The sequence below is a fragment of the Halichoerus grypus genome, chromosome 5 (assembly GCF_964656455.1).
Source record: "Halichoerus grypus chromosome 5, mHalGry1.hap1.1, whole genome shotgun sequence".
Classification (NCBI taxonomy): Eukaryota; Metazoa; Chordata; class Mammalia; order Carnivora; family Phocidae; genus Halichoerus; species Halichoerus grypus.
This window is the reverse complement of record NC_135716.1, coordinates 179,463,450-179,472,916: the sequence shown is the minus strand read 5'-3', so window position 1 is coordinate 179,472,916 and position 9,467 is coordinate 179,463,450. Positions and strand designations below refer to the sequence as shown.

Below are 9,467 nucleotides of genomic sequence, written 5' to 3'. Positions count from 1 at the left end.
GGTGCAGGCCAGTGAACTCTCCAGAAGAGCTGTCGGGGGCTGCCTGCCACTGGCAGCTGCTGGGCCCACCCTGTGCCTCCCCGAGGGCTCAGGCGGGCACTGGGACTAGCTGCTGCCACCACACCTTGGAAGGGCTCACGGCAGGGCAGTGCTGTGGCATATCCATTCCCAGCAGGAGGATAAGTCCTGGCCCCGCCATGTCCTGACTTGGTCCTGGGATGGCAGGTCTAGGTGCCCCTTAGCCTCCTCCCCGACGGCCCTGAGGCCTCCATTATGGAGGATGTTTCCTGGGGCTCTCTGGGGTGGGGGGAACATCAGGAAGCCGGTGCCTCTTCATCCAGGCTGGTCCTCGAGAGCCTTGTCAAAGGCCGGACCTCCTGGCCAGCCTGGCCAGGTCCCCCTCGCCTGGGCTAGTTGGCAGCCACGTCCCCCCTGACAACATTCCCAGTAGGAGGAGACCTCTGGGTGGCTGGGCAGGGCCCTGCTCAGCCTTATAGCTCAGGGTGACAGACTGTCAGGGTGACAGATGGCCTTGAGACCAGGAATACTTCGGACTGTTCGGACGCCCAGAGAGGCAGCCGAGGAGAGGAGACATCTGAGAACAAATGAATGGTCAGGCTGTGGGGGCTGGGAAGACCGGACAGGGGGGCCGGGGCTGGCCTGGACGGCTCCCATGGACTCTGAGGACAGTGCAGCTGAGGACGGGGTGGGCCCGGGTAACGCCACGTTCCCCGGGGGAGCCCAGGGGCCATGTTTCTTCTACAGGTTTGGCTATTTCAGGAACGGTCCAAGCCCCTTCTTCAGTGGGAGAGCAGTGGAGAGAGAAAAAGCATCAGAAATCGGAGGATGTGAGCCTAGGCCATGCCGAGGATGGCAACCCAGAGATGGCCCTCGGGAGCTGTGCCCTCAAGCTGGTGCCCCAGGCCTGCTCCCAGGCTCCAGCCACAAGGCCTTTGAGGCACGTCTTGGTTTTCCTTTCTCCACGTGCACAGCCGCTGACCTTACCCACCACCTCCTTTTGGCAGCTCTCAAGGCCCTGGGGTGCAGGTCAGAGTGGGGCTCCCTTGGGAATAATGGTGATGAAGGAGAAGGGTCTCATGCCGGGCTGGGTCCACCAACGCCTCGTGGGGATGGGGCCCCTCAGAGGAAATTGCAGTGGGGAGGCCAGGTGATGAACTGGGCTTCGGAAGCCTCGAGAGCGAAGCTCTGACAAAGCCCTTCCCAGAGGCCACCCACGGCAGCTGATCCTGCAGATTGGAACTGGGGAGAGACGGCAGATGGAATTCCTGCTGGAAGGGTCTCCCCTCCTAGGAACGGTGGAGAGGGAGCAGTCCTCAGTGCAGCAGCTCAAGCACACAGCTCCCTTCCAGAATTTTCCAGAAAGGAAGCAGGGGTCAGTTCTCCTCCCAAAGAGACACGATCCTCCCCGCACCCTGGTGAAAGGGCCACGCATGTCCCCCTTTTACAGATGGGAAAATAGAGGCTTTGGGAGCTCAAATTCAAGCACTGGGTTAAGAACCTACCTTCATTGGCTGAATTTCACAGACCCTGGACCTGGAGTTCTTGCTGAGAATACGTGAGTGTCAAAATCTTTTTTTTTTTTTAAAAGATTTTATTTATTTATTTGACAGAGAGAGACACAGCGAGAGAGGGAACACAAGCAGGGGGAGTGGGAGAGGGAGAAGTAGGCCTCCCGCAGAGCAGGGAGCCCAATGCGGGGCTCGATCCCAGGACCCTGAGTTTGCTGGACAGGAACAGTGGAGAGGGAGCAGTCCTCAGCCAGCGGGGTACCTGGGACCCTGGGATCATGACCTGAGCCGAAGGCAGACGCTTAACGACTGAGCCACCCAGGCGCCCCTCAAAATCTGTTTTTGAAATCGAATCACAGGATTGTACATTTTCTGTAAGGACCTACTGGCCCCAACTCCTACCCCTGCTTGATGCCACCAGCTGGTTTCATCTTTAAGCCATTCCCTACTTTGAGGCCACGTACATCGGCCCAGCCCCAAGAACCACACAGAACCAGACTCTGCCGGGACACTACGGACCTGCTGGGCCAGATCATTCTTTGCTGTGGGCTCCCATGCACCATGGGATGTGTAGCAGCACCCGTGGCCTTTACCCACCAGATGCTGGTGGCCTCAAGAATGTCTCCAGATGTCACTAAACGTCCCGTGGCAGGCAAAAATATACCCCTGTTGAGAACTGCCGAGTTAGAGCTTGGCAATTCTGGTTCATAGTTCAAGTATAGCCTCAGACATGTTTGGTTTGGCCTGCAACGGGTCTTTTTTATTTTATTTTATTTTATTTTATTTTATTTTATTTTATTTTATTTTATTTTATTTATTTGAGAGAGCATGAGCAGGGGGAGGGGGAGAAGGAGAAGCAGACTCCGCACTGAGGAGGGGCTCGATCCTAGGACCCCGAGATCATGACCTGAGCCGAAGGTAGACGCTTAACCAACAGAGGCTCCCAGGCGCCCCGACCTGCAGCGGGTCTTAAATATATTTTAGATTAACTGATGAAATTTTGTAACCAGCTTCTCCTGGAAAATCAGAAGATTTGGCGGGGTCTGGGGGCCACCAGCTCACTGGCATCTCCACCACGTCTTGTCTTCTCCACGGCCTTCAGCACCCTCCCTTGGGCCACCGGTTCACTCCCCCTTACTCATTTACACTCCCTGCCTGACCCATAGAGGTATTTTTGTCAGAACCTCTGCTTTAAAATGTGAAACAGAGCTGGCTGGTTAGCTCAGTTGGTTAGAGCGTGGTGCCGATAAAATGTGAAACAGCTATAGTTTAACCATCCTGGGCCACTATCCTTGACATGTATGAGCTTAAATAATTAGGATTTCTCCTATAGGTTCTAACCACTTTGCAGGGGGTGGGGGGAGGGATGAAAAAGACTCTGTAACCACAGAGTGCTTAGGCAATCCCAGTGCATTAAATATTCCAGTGCATTAGTCATATATTTACACAGAGAAATGTTCTTTGTCTAAAACGTTTTTTAAAAAATTCCTGGTGAAAATGTAGTCCGACAAGCATCTATTAAGTGCTTACCAAGGGGAAGGCAGTATGATAAGTCCCAGGAAGAATAAAATGCTGAACAAGACACAGCCCTTGACCTCAAAGCATTCCCATACAAGGAGAGACAGGAGGGTGAGCCAATAACCATAACAAGAATAGAAAGACCTAGAAGCAACAATACAGAGAAGATTAGCAAGCCCCCTGAGCAAGGATGACACACAAATTCGTGAAGCATTCCATATTTTAAAAGGAAGAAGGAAAGAAAAGAAAGAAAGAAGGAAAGGAAGGAAGGAAGGAAGGAAGAAAGAGGGAGGGAGGAAGGAAGAGAAAGAAAGAAAGAAAGAAAGAAAGAAAGAAAGAAAGAAAGAAAGAAAGAAAGAAAGAAAGAAAGGGGGAGACAGGGGAGGTGCAGGGAAGGCGTGCTGGGAGCCAGGAAGAGGAGAGATTCATTCTGGCTGCTGATATTAAATTAATAAAACGAGGAAGAGAACATTCTTTCCCCATGTAAATCTTTCCAGAGAGGCCAAAAAGTCTTCCTAAATTGTTCTTATTACTGTTGCTGAGCTATTTTTGTATTTTATTTACTATGTCCCTATCAAGAACCCACCCTCGCTTCAAAGCCTGGGACAAAGATCATCTGCCCCTTGACATCTCCCCCCAAGCCCGCCTGCCCTCCTTTATAACTTTATAACTCTCCGGACATTTCTTTCCTCCCCTTCGAGACTGGACGCCGCTTGAGAGCAAGGGCTGAAGCTGGAGGCCTCTGTTCCCTCCCCAGCCTCATAAGGGCCCTCCCTCAGGCAAGTGCTTAGTGAATATTTGTTGGATAAAGATCTAGCCCTCCTTTTCCAAAATCAATGTCAATGCTGCAGGAAACTGTTAAAATAAAAACAGCCAAAATGTGTAAAAACTTTCAAGAAACATTTCCATTCTCAGCAGACTGTTAGAACTCATCCCCCACCCCGCTTTTTCCCTTTGTTTCTAATTCTGAATTTGGGGCTAGATGTGGTAGGCAGTCCCCCTTTTAATCTTTAAATATAGTTCTGAATATAATTACATTTTTATGCAGCACCGAAACATCATATCCTGGTAACGGGGCATTCTTGCACTATTAACATCTGCGTTAAATCTCCTTCGCGTCTGTCTTCTATTGAGGACAGTTGTGAAGTCTAAGATGAAAGTGATCGACATCATTTGTGAATTATGTGTATTTCCTTACGCTGTATATCAATGGGTTTTGCTCCTGGTGGTTTTGCGAATACCAGGTTGTCTGGTAGCCGGGCTTTCGCCGAAAACCCCTTTCAAGACATGGATCCCGGCATCCTGGCACAGAGGACACACACCGTGTTTAGAAGAGCATTCGTCCTGGATTAAGAAATAAGTTGCATCACGCAGCACTCTTTGCCAAAGAGCCTGATCCGTCTCGTAAGCGACCTGAGGAACTGGAGCCCACACAGACAGCTGGGCGGATCAAAATGGAAATGGCTCATCTTGTGCTACGAACTCTGCTAAGCTCCTACCCCTGTCATCTACGGTCTTCCCTACAGGTACCTGTATTCCCATTTTGCAGATGAAAACACTGAGGCTCAACAAGGTTAAGTGACTCGCAGAGGTCCTGCAGCCAGCTAGGCATTGCTGTGGGGCCACAAAGAGTTAGTTGCACGTGGCAGGGTGCATCCTGTCCCCCAGGGTCATCCTCCCAGGGGGCCACCCTGGCAAGAGTGCCAGGCCCCACGGGTATCAGCGGCAAGGATCCATCTTCAGCTGGCCCCACAGTTCTGCCTTCCACGTCTCTGATTCCACTTGGTGTCAGTGGCTCGAAGAAGGGACCTCCACGAGGGTCAGGACAGCTGCTGCCACCACCAGGACACTGAGCTGGACCCGGAGCACCCTAGCCACCAAGTGGCTGATCACCACAAAGTCCCTGTTTCGGGTCCCTGTGAAGGTGCGGGTGGGAGCCTTTTTTTGACCAGACCCAGTCTCTGCTTTGGGATGTGAAGCAAGACCTCAGACTCTGGCTGGGATGACCCTGGAATGGGGAAGGATATGTGACACAGAAATATGCACACTTTGGGGCGCCTGGGTGGCCCAGCCGGTTGAGCGTCTGACTCTTGATCTCGGCTCAGGTCTTGAACTCAGGGTCGTGAGTTCAAGCCCCGCGTTGGGCTCCCCGTGGGGCGTGGAGCCTACTTGGAAAAAAAAAGGAAAAGAAAGAAAAAAGAAAAATACACACTTTGCAGGTATGTGGACAAAAGGGTGGTGCCAGGACCTCAGCCAGGGGCCATGCACACGGCCAGCCCAGCACGCTTCCTGATCGGTGACATGAGATTACCTGATGCTTGGTATCACCGCCTGGCAGAAGAAAAAGGCCATCCCCGAACATCCAGGGGACCCTGCCATCTGTGAAGGCCCATAAGGAAGCAGATGCCAGGAGCAGGACTGCCCCCCAGAAGCTGCAGAAATGTCTCTGCCGAGACTGTCTTTAGCTTTAGTGACCCAGCCTGGTGCCCCATCCTCACCAAAGCTGCTCTTAAGAAACAAAGCTCGTATCAATTGTTTAGCAAGAATTTCATGTGTCAGCCTTCTCGTGGGGGGCATTTTAAGCCATCTCTGCAGTGGCTAAATGAAAGCACCTGCCTCCAAATAAACGCTTTCAGGCATCATGAACAAGGAAAGAGATGTCTGGGGGCTTGGCGAGGCCATCCCTAGTGCCTTAAAATCACCAGAGCCCTGAAACTTGGTCCACGATAAAATTCTATCACATGCTAAGTCTTAGTCCTCTCTGATCTAGCCACACGGGGTGAAGCCTTTGATCCACCCAACTTTGCACACAGAGTTCCTTAGAATTTAAACTTCCCAGAGGTAGGAAGTGCTCTTCCAGATTCCAGGGCTCTCTGTATTATACCCCGGGCTGAACGAAGTAGTTATTACATACAGGGTCTAGATTGGGGTCCCAACCTCTGGTGAATCACGAAGCCCCGGAGGGCCTGCTGAAGGCCGCAGACCCTCTCCCATCTCTGTTCTCAGACCCCCTGGAGCCCATGTCAGGACTTCCCCGGAGTATAAAGACCCCAGGTTTGGAAGTCTCTAGTAGATGATTCCACTTTGCACCTACATACCACACCCAACCCAGACTCCATACACACTCATACCCTCCAGGACAGCAGAGGTCTCTTTGTCCCAAGCAATTCAGGGATGCAAGGTCAAGGTTGGGGCTATGGAGAGGCGAGGTGGGGTGGGGCCTTGGGGAGAAGGTGCCCAGAGGAGGGAGGAACACAGAAGGGACAGAACGAGTGAGAGATGAAGCCAGACAGGGTGGACTTAGGGGCGCTCCTGGGCCTTACCTAGTAAGCAAGCAGCTTCTAAAGAACAGGCCTAAGAGCTGTTCACCAGCCCGACTGGCAGGAGCTCCTCGGAGGGGTTCAGCACCTGGTGAGGCAGAAGGGTCCCCCTGTGGCCTCCGAACCGCTCCTTCCAGACACAGACTCCCTCCACAGGGGCCCCCTCGCACTTCCAGACTAGCCTCTGGACTAGGTGTCTAGCCTCTGGACGAGCCCCAGGTGTCACAGAGCTCAGGTCCGAGGCTGCTGCTTCAACGCAACCCGGAAATATTATTTAGCCTGGATATTTTTAGCAGGAATCGAGCTCCGAGCAAATGTCATGTGAGCCGTCTTCCCTTCCACGGCAACTTTGGGCTATTTAAAGAGATGGTAATTATGCTCCTGCCACCACGATCAGGACGGGCTGAATGCATGATTGCAGAAGCCCCTCATCTGCCATGCGGAGCACTTTACGCTAATGGAGCCCAATTTTCGAAGCCGCCTGCCTAAATCTGTCTGGTGTCCCAGGTGGACAATTGAATTGGCACCAGAGGGGCAGCGGACTGCTCTTTGGGGCCTCGTAGCTGCGCCCAACAGTGGTTCCGGGGGTACTATGCCACAGGACCCCCTCTCCCAGCCCGGCACTGACCTCCCGCCTCTGAAGCAGGTCTTGCCTTGGGCCTTGGACGGTAACGGGGGTGGTATCGACGCCCACCTAGAATCCCACCAGGCCGGCTTCTTGCAGAAAAGCTCCCAGCTCCCCCTGAAGGGACAGCAGCCATGGGATCTAAAGAAACGGGACACACTCATCAACGGTCTGACCAAGGAGATGTGGTCACTAGGGGGACAAGGAGAAGGCTCCCTGAGGGGACACTCAGGAAGGTGACAGGACCAAGGGGGGACGGGCAGGAGCAAGAAGCAGGGCAGCAGGCCACTCGGGGAGGAAGGCGAACCGGACACTTGAGGGGAGCGCTTGGCACATAGTAGGCGCACCCAGTAGGCGGCACACAGGTGAGAGAATGAGTGTGCTGTCGCCCCAGCCAGCCACGCCGACGAGGAGGCCCGTCCTCCGTCCGGCCGGGCGCACCTGGGGTCCTGTTCTCGGCTCCCTCGGCAGTGCGTTAGTGGACATTGGCGATGGGGGCCCTGAATCTAGGTGGGTGCCCGGAGCGGGGAAGGGGGACAGGAGGGAGTCCCCAGACCCTAAGCTAGAAGGACTGGCACGAGGAATTCAGGAGAAGACTTGAGGAAGGGAAAGCTAGCTGACTTCAAATATTGGAAAGGATGTAAAACGGAGAAGGGCCCGGCTCCTTCCAGGAGGCTGCTGAGAACAGACCCGGGACCAGCCAGAGGGAAGTGGGGGCGGACAGCTCCGCCAAAGACACGGGTGGCCTTGCGGAGGGATCGAGCTCCCCGGCGCTGGAGGTTTTTCGGAGAATCTCAGCACGGGAGGGGCCTCCTGCCCAGCCTCCCACCCAAAGCCGGGACCCCTCCTCGGATTTCCTCTCAGATGGCCTCAGACCTCTGCCTGGAGGGCACCAGGGGAAGCTTCCAGCTTCGGCTGCCAAGACACGAGCCCAGAAGAGCTGGCACCATCCACCAGCCCCTCTCCAAAGGAGAACAGAAGTCAAAACCTTCTGCCTCGGAGTGTCCCCGAGCACCGGGCCTGGCAGAGCCTTCCAGAAAGTCGCTCCTGCCCCGTGTACCTGGCCAGTGGCGCTTCCCAGGGGCAGCGTCAGGGAGACTGCAGAACAAAGAGGAAGCAACAAATTCTTGGCAAGCGGTGAGCAAAGGTGAGTGAGTAAACATTTCTGCCTGAGCACATAAGCGCCGGCAATTACCCCAGCAGGAGGCCGGCGAGAGAGCGGTGCCGGCTGGGTTGTTTGCTCATTAAGACAAGAAAATCATTTATGTTCTGGGACTCAAGTGTCAACAGACCCCGAGAAATGTCGTTGCCTCAGCTGCCGCCCTGGGGCCGGCCAAGGGGGCAGCTGGGGTCCCGGGCACAGCTGGTGGGCCGAGAGCGGGTGTGCGTGGCACAGACGCGCTCCGGGACCCACTTTCCATCAGGGTTGTCTCCCAGGCCCTCCCGTCTTGTTTTCCTCCCTCGCCCTTTCTCCTTCCTTTTCAGATCCAGCAATCAAGGGTGGAGAGAGTGCTCCGATGGGCCGTGCGTGCGCACCCGAGGCGCCGTACTTAGGGTGACCACCCATCCCAGTTTCCCCGGGACCGAGGGGCCTCCCCTGCTGTGGGACTTGCAAGTGCCCACACCGGGGCAGACCCAGGCCGACCCGGATGGCTGGTCACCGTGCGGCCCAGGAGCCCCGCTGCCACCCCTGAGGGGGGCACCGTTCTCCCCATTTCACAGATGGTTACGAAGGTGACCCTGCGAGCAGAGAAGGAAGGTTCTGGAGCTCCTGCTGCAGCCACGTCCTTGCCCCCCACCCAGCTGTTCTCCCACTTCTCTCTCCTTTCTCCAGCCCCCTTGCATTTGCTTCAGACCCGGGCAGGGAGGGAGTCACAGACCCCAGAGATCACCTGACTGACCCCTGCACTAGAACAAGGCAGACAGATGAGGCCCCAGGGACCCACCCACCTCAACGGCACCCTCCCCAGACCACCCCCCACTCCTCCAGACGGAGGGACAGACAGGGGCTCACAGGAGCAGAAAGAAGCAAGCAGGAGGCGGGAGGAGACCCCAGCCAGCTCAGCCTACTGGGTGCGCCAGCCCTGCTACCCCTTGGCTCTAGGGGTAGACTCAGGCTGGAGGCGGGCTCAGGGCGCCCGCGAGCCCCTCTGCCTCCTTGTCTTTGGATCTGCCACCTTCACTTGGGCAGCACAGAGGCCGGGGAATGGGGAGGATGCCTGAGGGGTGATGAGAGGATGAAGAGGATTCGCCATTCCCCCCGGCCCCCACCAAAGCCGTCCTGCTGTTCCCACGCCCCATCCCTCGGCTACACCGTGGAATAAGGCAGGGAAGCCCCCGGAGGCTGGCCTAAAGGAGGGAACCGATTCCGCTTCAACAAGGAAGGCAAGCAGCGATCAGCACCGTGCCCTTTAAGACCCCACGCAGAGGCTATATTTAGGGCCGAGGACATTCCGCAGGACCTCGGGCAGCCTT

At 55.3% G+C, this 9,467-nt stretch overlaps 1 non-coding gene across 1 annotated transcript; it reads left to right on the top strand.

Moving 5' to 3' along the window:
* Positions 1 to 3,167: 3,167 nt before the first annotated feature.
* On the top strand, positions 3,168 to 3,272 carry LOC118518518 (U6 spliceosomal RNA). The gene has a single exon (XR_004908666.1). It is a non-coding gene; the product is annotated as a U6 spliceosomal RNA (small nuclear RNA).
* The last annotated feature ends 6,195 nt before the right edge of the window (positions 3,273 to 9,467 follow it).